Source organism: Dendrobates tinctorius, unplaced genomic scaffold (assembly GCF_039654945.1).
Source record: "Dendrobates tinctorius isolate UK_male_01 unplaced genomic scaffold, ASM3965494v1 ptg000116l, whole genome shotgun sequence".
NCBI classification, from domain to species: domain Eukaryota; kingdom Metazoa; phylum Chordata; class Amphibia; order Anura; family Dendrobatidae; genus Dendrobates; species Dendrobates tinctorius.
Window position 1 is genome coordinate 31,023,783 of NW_027361784.1, and position 12,177 is coordinate 31,035,959.

The following is a 12,177-nucleotide window of genomic DNA, read 5'->3' on the forward strand; positions in this document are numbered from 1 at the left end:
CTGCATGATTCCCACACAGCCTCCCTATATGCACTGCATGAGCACCACACAGACTCCCTATATACACTGCATGAGCTCCACACAGCCTCCCTATATATACACTGCATGAGCCACACACAGCCTCCCTATATACACTGCATGAGCCCCACATAGCCTCCCTATATATACTGCATGAGCCCCACACAGCCTTCCTATATAGACTGCATAAGACCCACACAGCCTCCCTATATACTGCATGAGTCCCAGATGGCCTCCCTATATAGACTGCATGAGCCCCACACGGCCTCCCTATATACTGCATGAGCCCCACACAGCATCCCTATATACGCTGCATGAGCCCCACACAGCCTCCCTATATACACTGCATGAGCCCCACACAGCCTCCTTATATATACAGCACGAGCCCCACACAGCCTCCCAATGTGCCGCACGAGGCCCCCATAGCCTCCCCTTGTAAAACTCAACACCCTCATAGCATCCCCATGCCCACCCAAACTTCCAATACGCATGAAAAAAAATGAACACCTCATACTCACCTCGGTCCCGCTCCCCGGCGCTCTGCTTGTCTCCCTGCCTCAGATGTGCTGACTCTCCGCACCGCAGCACACAGCTGACGTGATGAAATGACATCATTGCGTCAGCTGTTTCACACGCTGATTGGTGGAGGAAGTGGCTGGAGGCTCCTCCTTCACCAATGCAGTCAGCGGCGTCTATGGAGAGAGCGAGTGGGTGGGCACGGTGTGGCCCAAGGACAGCAGTTTTCCAGCCCCTCGGCTGTAATTGATCACTGACTACACATGAGTCAACAGTGTGATGCAGCAGCTAAAAAGGCAAACACAGTTCTGGGATGTATTAGGAGAAGCATAGAATCTAGATCACGTGAAGTTATTATCCTCCTGCACTCCTCCTTGGTCAGGCCTCATCTGGAATACTGTGTCCAGTTCTGGGCAACTCATTTTATAAAGGACATCGAAAAATGGGAGCAAGTTCAGAGAAGAGAGACCAGGATGGTGAGTGGACTGCAAAGTATGTCCTATGAGGAACGGTTAAAGGATCTGGGAATGTTTAACTTTCAAAAAATGAAAGCTAAGAGGAGACTTAATAGCTGTCAGATGATGGCAGTGATGGGTCAGCTCACCATCTCTGTCCTACTCCAGGAAGAAGCTGCTGCAGGCAGGAGATTGTTCTGATAGGCAGAGCACTCAGAGGAGAAGACAGGAGATGAAGCATCACTGCCATCATCTGTACTCCAAATGATTATTTTCTAATATCATTGCAGCAGAAGGCAGGCTGGTGGAATAAAGGAGTTTGGAAGATACTTGAATTTTTTTTACAGGAATGAAGACAAATCAAATAATAAAGTGATTTGCAAAGTTTCATAACTTTCCCAGGCTGGGAAAAAATTTAAAAAATAAAATTAAAGTATAATTTTTAAACAAGAGAAGCACACAAGTCTCCTGAATCGGATATGCAAGAATAGCCACTGGCCACCGCAATCAGGAGAACAGCATGAAGAAGTCATTGGTCATGCACACCACGCTCTACATTCAACTCAACATGAGTTTCGCAGAGTCCTGACAAAGCTTGGGTCAGGCGAAACAATCCATCATGGACATAATGCTGGAGAAGGACAAAGTATAAAATTCACCAACTCCCATAGATTAGCTGTGAGGATCCTCCACACGGAAAGTAAAAGCCCCAGCTCGGACTGAGATGAAAGGGAAGGTATCCTTCCAGTTGGATATAAATCTTCACCAAATTATTAGTACTTTTCCTGTCTGATAAAAATCATTGAAAAAAGTTCACAATTGACTTCTATAGTGTAACGGGTAAGACAATGATTACATTCTCTCCCCAAATTACAAATCTCACACCAATGGCTGGAGACTAATTTAAGGAAATCACTAATGCAGATTTCTCCGTCACTCAGTATGTAGACAGAGAATCATTAAACAGGTAGTTCTGTGTAACTGGGTCAATCCCGGGGAGACAAAGGCATTAATGCATCTGTAATTAGCCTATATTTTGGAGAGTTCCTCTTGAGAGAACTTCTGGAGAGTCCGGGTAAAAATTAAATGTGGCGCCCCCAGGAGTATGGTCGCCACAATGGTATTGCCTTGCTCCAGGGAGGGTGATGTCATGCTTGGAAGCAATGAAGGGTCTCTCTGACAGTTAATCATTTACATGCAACACGTTCCCACTCCAGGCCAGCAGAGGGAGCTCTGAACCAGGATTGGGGGAGGAGAGCGCTCTGAGGGCCAGGAAGGGAAATAGTCAGTTAGTGTGAGGAGGGCAACGTGTGTAGACGTGTGGAGAGAAGCTGGAGGTTGAGCTGAGGACAGAGAGCTCCCTCCTTGTGATGGCGCATGATCTGGAGCCTGGTCTCCACGGTTGTATGGATACTGAAGGTCCTGCAACAGAAACCAGAGGAATAGGAAGCTGTAAATGCTCTATTCCCACCTAAGACTCGGAGGCACAACAGCGACTGGTGAGCCAAGAGAGACAGAGGGCTGCAGCAGTCTGCCATACGAGGTAGTTCTAAGAGAAGATAAGAAGGAGGAACTTCAGTGTAACCCAGTACTGGATGTACCTCGAGCCAGCGCTAGGAAGGAGACTACACAACCCATCTGATAGAGAGATTTCTGAGTTGCTTCCAGGCTAGCCTGCTCCTGTGCCATCTGTAATCAGGACCCTAGACTGTGTTTGCCAAGTAAAGGTAAAGAAACTGCACCCTATTATGTCCTTGCCTCCTTCCTGCAACATCCTCAGCACTGCTACATCTCTTTGCCAAACACCGCACCTTCTTCCTAACCCCTTTATCTACACTGCCCTGGGACTACAGCCCTGCCTGTGGAGGGCTAAAACATCACAGCTGCACTACACCATCTGTCCCAGAGGATCTGCATGCAGCGTCGGCTTAACATCTCTCTTGCCGAACACCACAGGTGGCGTCACGAATCACTTATAAATAGTGTTGAGCATTCCGATACCGCAAGTATCGGGTATCGGCCGATACTTGCTGTATCGGAATTCCGATACCGACTTCCGATATTTTTTCAATATCGGAAGTCGGCATCGGAATCGGAAGTTCAAAGTTGATTGACAGCCGAAATGACGTCATCATGATGCGCGGTGTGTGCGCATCATGATGCGCCATCATTTCGGGCCTTCCGGGGGTCTCTGCCGGCCTGCCGGGGGGCTGTGTCTGCCTGCCGGGGGCTGTGTGGACTGCCCGGGGTCTGTACCGGCCTGCCGGGGGGCTGTGCCGGCCTGCCGGTGGTCTGTGCACCCTGTGGGGGTCTGTACCGGCCTGCCGGGGGGCTGTGCCGGCCTGCCGGGGGGCTGTGCTGATGTCCGGGGATCTGTGCAAGCATCGTCCGATGGGACTACAAGTCCCATCTGGCGATGCCTGCTACCATGACAGTGATTGACACATTAGCCAATGATGGGACAGTAGTAGTCCCATCATCCGGCTAATGTGTTAAATGTTAAAAAAAAAAAAAAAAAAAAAAATACTACATACATACTACATACATACTACATGCATGCTACATACATACTACATGCTACATACATACCACATATATACTACATGCATGTTACATACATACTACATGCTACATACATGCTACATATATACTACATGCATGCTACATACATACTACATGCTACATACATACTACATATATACTACATGCATGCTACATACATACTGCATGCTACATACATACTACATGCTACATACATACCACATATATACTACATACATACTACATGCATGCTACATGCTACATACATACCACATACATACTACATACATACTACATACATACTACATGCATGCTACATGCATGCTACATGCTACATACATAACACATATATACTACATGCATGCTACATACATACTACATGCTACATACATACCACATACATACTACATACATACTACATGCATGCTACATACATACTACATGCTACATACATACTACATATATACTACATGCATGCTACATACATACTACATACATACTACATACATACTACATACATACTACATGCATGCTACATACATACTACATACATACTACATGCTACATACATACCACATATATACTACATACATACTACATACATACTACATGCATGCTACATGCATGCTACATGCTACATACATAACACATATATACTACATGCATGCTACATACATACTACATGCTACATACATACCACATACATACTACATACATACTACATGCATGCTACATACATACTACATGCTACATACATACTACATACATACTACATATATACTACATGCATGCTACATACATACTACATACATACTACATACATACTACATGCATGCTACATACATACTACATACATACTACATGCTACATACATACCACATATATACTACATACATACTACATGCATGCTACATACAATACATACATAGACATACAGTACATATAACATAGAGTAACATACTTACCAATACTTGTCACATTGTTCCCCGAAGCCATTGTCTTTTACGGAATAAATATTAACATAACAAACCACAAAAATACTCACCCACGATCCGAAGCAGTCCACGAGTGTGTCCCACGACGATCTTGGGTAGAGAACTGCAGCATCAGCTGATGGGAAATTCCCACACAGCAATGGCATAAAGTGAGACTAGGGACTTTTTTTTTTTTAAGTGGCGGAGGAATACAGTGCGGAAGGATACCTACCTTCCGTCATTGGATTCCTGCAGCCCGTAGAGAACGGCAGCATCAGCTGATGCTGCAGTTCTCTACCCAAGATCGTCGTGGGACACACTCGTGGACTGCTTCGGATCGTGGGTGAGTATTTTTGTGGTTATGTTAATATTTATTCCGTAAAAGACAATGGCTTCGGGGAACAATGTGACAAGTATTGGTAAGTATGTTACTCTATGTTATATGTACTGTATGTCTATGTATGTATTGTATGAATGTATTGTATGTAGCATGTATGTAGTATGTATGTAGTATATATGTGGTATGTATGTAGCATGTAGTATGTATGTAGTATGTATGTAGCATGCATGTAGCATGCAGTATGTATGTATCATGCATGTAGTATATATGTAGTATGTATGTAGCATGTATGTAGCATGCATGTAGTATGTATGTAGTATGTATGTAGTATGTATGTGGTATGTATGTAGCATGTAGTATGTATGTAGCATGCATGTAGTATATATGTGTTATGTATGTAGCATGCATGTAGCATGCATGTAGTATGTATGTAGTATGTATGTGGTATGTATGTAGCATGTAGCATGCATGTAGTATGTATGTAGTATATATGTGGTATGTATGTAGCATGTAGTATGTATGTAGCATGCAGTATGTATGTAGCATGCATGTAGTATATATGTAGTATGTATGTAGCATGCATGTAGTATATATGTAGTATGTATGTAGCATGTAGTATATATGTAGTATGCATGTTGCATGCATGTAGTATATATGTAGTATGTATGTTGCATGTAGTATATATGTAGTATGAATGTAGCATGTATGTAGTATGTAGTATGAATGTAGCATGTATGTAGTATGCATGTTGCATGTAGTATATATGTAGTATGTATGTTACATGTAGTATGCATGTTGTATGTATGTAGCATGTATGTAGCATGTAATTTATTTATTTTTTTTTTTTTACATTCAACACATTAGCCGGATGATGGGACTACTACTGTCCCATCATTGGCTAATGTGTCAATCACTGTCATGGTAGCAGGCATCGCCCGATGGGACTTGTAGTCCCATCGGACGATGCCTGCACAGACCCCCGAAGCCTGCACAGACCACCGGCAGGCCAGCACAGCCCCCCGGAGCCTGCACAGCCCCCCGGCAGGCCGGCACAGCCCCCCGGCAGGCCGGCACAGCCCACCGGAGCCTGCACAGACCACCGGCAGGCCGGCACAGACCCCCGGCAGGCCGGCACAGACCACCGGAGCCTGCACAGACCCCCTGGCAGGCCGGCACAGCCCCCCGAAAGGCCCGTACAGACCCCAGAGAGGCTGTACAAGGCAAAAACAGGGTTTTTCTTATTCCGATACCGGAAGTCCCATAGACTTGAATGGGACTTCCGGTATCGGAATCGGTGATACCGATACTTTTTTTTAAGATCGGCCGATCCATTCCGATCCGATACTTTGAAGTATCGGACGGTATCGCTCAACTCTACTTATAAACTTTATTCCCAACTCAACCCCTTTTACATGGGCGCCCAGGGCCACGGACTGGGTCACCGCTGCTGTGACATTCCCCTCTGAAGGACCGGCCCGGTACCAAGTACCCCACAGCCCTGGGAGGGCGACCCATTTTGGCGTCACGAACAGGATTACGGAGCCCGGTATCCCCGGGTCCTGTGTGCCAGTGACTGTGTTTTGTGCAAAAGACTGTTGGCGCCATTGCAGCCATTATCCCGCTGCTTGGCACGCGTGGGAAACAAAAGAGGCGGGCCTTCGTGGGAGGAGCCTGCCGGAGAGCGCAAAGCAGTGAAGTCCCGCGCGGGAAGAGAACAGCGCACGAGAAGGGAGGAGCTGAGGCCTACAGCCGGTAAGTCGCTCAACCCCGGTGCCTGGCAACCGTTAACTAGGGGGAAAGAGGATGTCTGAGGCAAGTGCCGATGCAGCGGCGGACGCCCCCGCAGACCCCACAGTGCCACTGAAGCCCGCAGCAAGTGCTGCATCCAGGGCACTGCAAGAAACAGCGCCCACCGCAGCGGTCCCCATAATGCCGCTGTCTATGCCTTACATATCGGGAGCGGTCTGGCTACCGCAGTACTTGAGTGAGTCACATACCCTGAGTGAATTTGAAGAGAGACTCTGCAGTTTGAAGTGTATCCTCTCTCTGAAAGCCAGAAGGTGAATATCCTAATTGGGCAGCTAACAGGTGCAGCACAGAGAGAAGTAAAAGCCTGGCAGGACACTGACAAAGAGACTGTTAAAAAGATTTTGGCTAAGCTAAGGAGCACCATTGACACCCGCACTGCAGCTGAGATCAATATGAGGTTCTTTGGGTGTAAACAAAGTGCAGGGCAGTATAAGGGACTATGCTCTTAACCTGCAGGAGGCGCTGCGAGCCGTCAAGCAGATTGATCCAGACAGTGTGAAAGAAGAAGACCAACTGTTAAAGGAGCAGTTTATTGAAGGACTCATATCCAGTACCCACAGAGCACAGCTGCGCATCATAACCCTACAAAACCCTGACCTGGACTTTGCTCATTTCAAGGACAGGGCTATCCGGGTGCTGCAGGAACCAACTGTCAATCGTCCAGCGCCCCCTAGGCGCCCAGCAATTACCTACCACCAGGAAGCAACGTCTTTTCCTTCCATCCCTGTGGAGGCTGATGCACAGACTCTGGATAAAGATCCAACTGAAGAACTGCATCTTCATGTCCAGGAGTTGACCAAAGGTATGGCTGCACTTCCTAAAACTGTGCAGTCCCTGCAGGTTTCCTCCAAGGAGAAGATCCAGCTTGCCTCCAGTCCAGAGGATGTCCCGTGGCTTCGGAAGAAGAGGATTCCGCCACTCCGAGGAAGAAACAAAGACAGGGCTATCCGGGTGCTGCATAAACCAAATGTCAGCCGTCCAGCGCCCCCAGGCGCCCAGCATTCACATACCATCAAAAAGCAGCATCTTTCCCTCTCAGCCCGGTGGAGGCTGATTCACAGACTCTGGACAAAGACCCTTCTGCCGAACTGCATCTTCAGGTCCAGGAGCTGACCAAAAATGTGGCTGCACTTTCCAAAACTGTCCAGTCCATGCAGGTGTCCTCAAAGGAGAAGATCCAGCTGGCCTCCAGTCCAGAGGATGTCCCATGGCTACGGAAGAAGAGGATCCCGCCACCCCGAGGGAGAGACAATGATCGCTATGACCTGGAAGGACGTCCCATCTGTCGTCGCTGCCACAAGGCAGGTCATCTTGCAAGATTCTGTCCTTTAAACGAGTAACCCCTGGGGCAGAGGGCCAATCCCCAGGAGTAGGACCACAAGGCCCAAGGAACTGGCGAGCCAAGTATGTTGGAGGGAGACCAGTCCTTCCAGTGGTGATTGATGGCATCCCCATGAACGCTTTGCTGGACACTGGCTCCCTGGTGACCACTATGCCCTATATCCTCTACAAGCGGTATTGGGCTGACTCTGAACTCACCCGTGGCCCAAGTGATGAGCTAACTGTGGTTGCCAGTAATGGTCAGTCTTTACCTCAAGTAGGGTGTAAAGAGATTACTGTTAAAGTGGGGTGGGTGGAGTTAAAATCTCAAGGTCTGATAGTTGTGGATATTGATCGACGAGAATGTAATCCCATGATGACTCTTGGTACAAATGTAATTGAAAATTGTCCTTCCGAGGTTATTGTCTTGTTGCAACAGGTGGCTGAGACTGATGGTTCCAGTGAACAACGAGTCCTGCAGAAGGAAATCAAGGCCCTGATGCAAATACAGCAGGTAGAACTCTCTGGCGGAGAAATTAGCAGTGTCAGAGTGAGTGATGCTTTTCCCATTGCAATACCCCCTGTTATGAATGAGTCACCATAGGAGGCAAAAACAGAAATACTAGCTAAGTCCAGAAAAGCAGAGAAGTTGGCAGCTATCGGATTGCAGACCCCTGAACCTATCAACAACAACTAGCAGTAGCCGTGGGGGGTTCCTACGGTGCCCTAGACCCCTTGATCACAGCCGGAGAGCTAGATAGCCTAAAGACAGAAAGGGAAATCTAAACTGCCCCAGAGCAGACCCCAAAGCAATAGGCAGCCCCCAACATATATTGACGGTGAAGCAAGATGAAAAAACACTCACACAGATAGAAAGATAGGCTGAGCAAATGATGGGGCCCAAGCTAACTAAATAGGACAGGATAGAAAAGCTGCTGTCTGCAATCCGGCAAAACCCTATCAAAACAAGGGCCAACAGGCTGAAAGGGAAAAAAGCCCTGAAGACGCTAGGCTTCAAAAAGACTATATCAGTACTCAGGTATTTTCTGAAGACAGAGCAAAAAGGAATTCAGCTCACCCCAGCAGGGAATGGCAGAAAAACAAGGCAAAACAAAACCAAAACACAAATGCTAAAAGCAGAGCAGAAAACTTAGCTTTTGAGGAGCAGGAATCAAACTGGTCTCCTAGAATCCCTCAGAGAGATCACCAGCAAGGCAGAAGGGCGTTGGCTGCCTTATATCCAGTCAGCAATTCCCGTCACCCAGTCATCATCATCCAGCTCAGGTGCTTTGTAATCAGCCTCACTACCTTCCTTCACCAGAAGAGAGAGTTCATCAGACCTCAATGGTGAACGGGAAAATGAACTCACAACAACCCCCCAGATGTGAAATGTTGATTTGGTGACGGGCAGCTATAGGTCTCAGAGCAAAGGATTACCAGGCATTGGTAGAGCCAGTATACTCTGATAGCCGGCCCACTGTCCTGACAGCCAGAGGGGTAGTTGATATATGAAAAGGGAGAGTACCTGTACGCCTCTTGAATTGTGGGGAGGAGGAGGCCACAATACCTCGGTATGCCACAGTTGCTAAGCTGCTCACTGTCAGTAACAATGCAATGCAGGCAGCAGAGCCCTTGGTCTCATCCGACCAGGTGGATGACAATGGCTCTGTAAAGTAGCTGGAGGAGTGGTGCCAGCAACTGCAGGTGGGGACTGACTCTACACTTTCATACCAAAAAAATGGGGTTTACAGGGTGACCCAGGAGAAACTGGGTCTGAGCAGAAAAAGTAAATTAATGTGCATGCAAAATGTAATTGCATATGAACACATGACCTTTACACAGAGAAAACCAAAAGCAAAACACAAAACAAATATCCTGGAATAAAAAAGTAAAAAAATATATTGCAAAAATTGCATGAAGGTAGTAATAATAGTATTACTACCACTATTACTGGTGGTTCAGTCCCTCTGTCCTTGTTCACATTTACGTCACTTGACAAGTGGAAAGGTTTTAAATACAAGAGTTAGGACTGTCCCACAAGGGTTGCCGTGACGTGGCGGGATGGCTTCTACATTATTTTGATCAAAATTATGTTAACTAAATACCCTTATTATTACTATTATTACTACCTTCATGCAATTTTTGCAATATATTTTTTTACTTTTTTATTCCAGGATATTTGTTTTGTGTTTTGCTTTTGGTCTTCTCTGTGTAAAGGTCATGTGTTCATATGCAATTACATTTTGCATGCACATTAATTTACTTTTTCTGCTCAGACCCAGTTTCTCATTTGTTTCATTGTGCATTCTGTGCATATAAGGGTGTGACCGCCCTGTTTCTGAGTTGGAAAATCCATCCTGTCTGGCCTATACTATTACTGGTGGTTCAGTCCCTCTGTCCTTGTTCACATTTACGTCACTTGACAAGTGGAAAGGTTTTAAATACAAGAGTTAGGACTGTCCCACAAGGGTTGCCGTGACGTGGCGGGATGGCTTCTACATTATTTTGATCAAAATTATGTTAACTAAATACCCTTATTATTACTACCTTCATGCAATTTTTGCAATATATTTTTTTACTTTTTTATTCCAGGATATTTGTTTTGTGTTTTGCTTTTGGTTTTCAGGGTGACCCAGGAGTATGAGCGGGTATTCAGTAAACACCCTCTAGATTTTGGGAAGGCAAAAGGGGTTCAACATCATATCCCCACTGGGAATCATCCACCCATAAAAGAAAGGTACCGGCCTATACCCCCCAACACCATACCAATGTGCTAAAGGTATGTTGAGTGAGATGAAGGAAGCTGGGGTTATCAGGGACAGTTGTAGCCCATGGGCAGCTCCAATAGTTTTTGTAATGAAAAAGGATGGTGCCATGAGAATGTCTGTTGATTACAGAAAAATTAACAGCATTACACACAAAGATGCCTACCCATTACCCAGAATTGAGGAATCATTAGCTGCACTTAAAACTGCTAACTATTTTTCCACCCTGGATCTCACTAGTGGGTATTGGCAGGTTCCCATGGCAGAGGCAGACAAAGAGATAACAGCATTTGCCACCCCAATGGGTCTCTGTGAGTTCAACTATATGCCATTCGGGCTCTGCACCACCCCAGGAAAATTTCAATGGCTGATGGAGTGCTGCCTGGGACACATGAACTTTGAGACAGTCCTGTTGTACCTTGATGATGTCATTGTTTTCTCCAAGACTTATAAAGACCATCTGGAACACCTGGCTGAGGTGTTTGAAGCCTTGTCCAACTTTGGCCTGAAGGTGAAGCCTTCCAAATGCCACCTCCTGAAGCCCAAGGTACAGTACCTCGGTGCAGAAGGTGTGGCACCAGATCCGGACAAAGTCACAGTAATCCGGGACTGGCCGAAGCCAAGTAACCTCCATGAAGTACGCCAATTTCTTGGGTTGGTAGGCTACTGCCGAAGGTTCATCAAAGGCTTCACGGAGATAGCCACCCCCATGCAAAATCTTCTGGTAGGGAAGTCCAAGATGGCAAAACAGAAAAGTTCCACCTTTGAATGGACTGAGGCGTTGGGGAGATCCTTCACTCGACTGAAGATGTGTTAGGAACGGCGGAACACACTAAATAAAATAATAATAAAGTGCGTTCGCCGCTCGGGGTCCACTGTGCAGTAGGTGGTATAACTGCTGCTAAGTGGTGGCAGACAAGCAATATGGCGGTATGAAGCACACAGGTTAAACTTCACCCAAAGTGCGCAGAGCGGCCTCTGTTCACACACAGAGGTGCCGCAACAATAAACATAAAAAACGCTGAACCTGTTAGTGACACAGGCTTCAGGTAGATGCACACTCGGTATCTGGTCACAGGAGCAGGACCCAAGACAGAGGAGCTGCGTCCCTCTAGACCTACCGTGTGTGCGGCGTCGCTTCTGCGGACGCCAAGGAGGGCTGCAACTGCAGCGCGGCGTAGGACACTGCCGCTCGATGACAAAGCAGAAAGCAAGCGCGATGTCAGACGCTAGCGTAGATGTGCGGTGTGCACAGTGGCTTAAGGCTTGCCACTGACTGGCGCTGACTGCAAAACTAATTCCCTATCCACATGCGTATTATCAGAGGGAAGGGGTTTCAAATGAGTCAGTCAGCAGAATCATGCATCCGTCACCATTCACACATAGCAAGTATAGTCTATACTAGTGCATGGTGGAACGGCCATGCACGCTTTTTATAG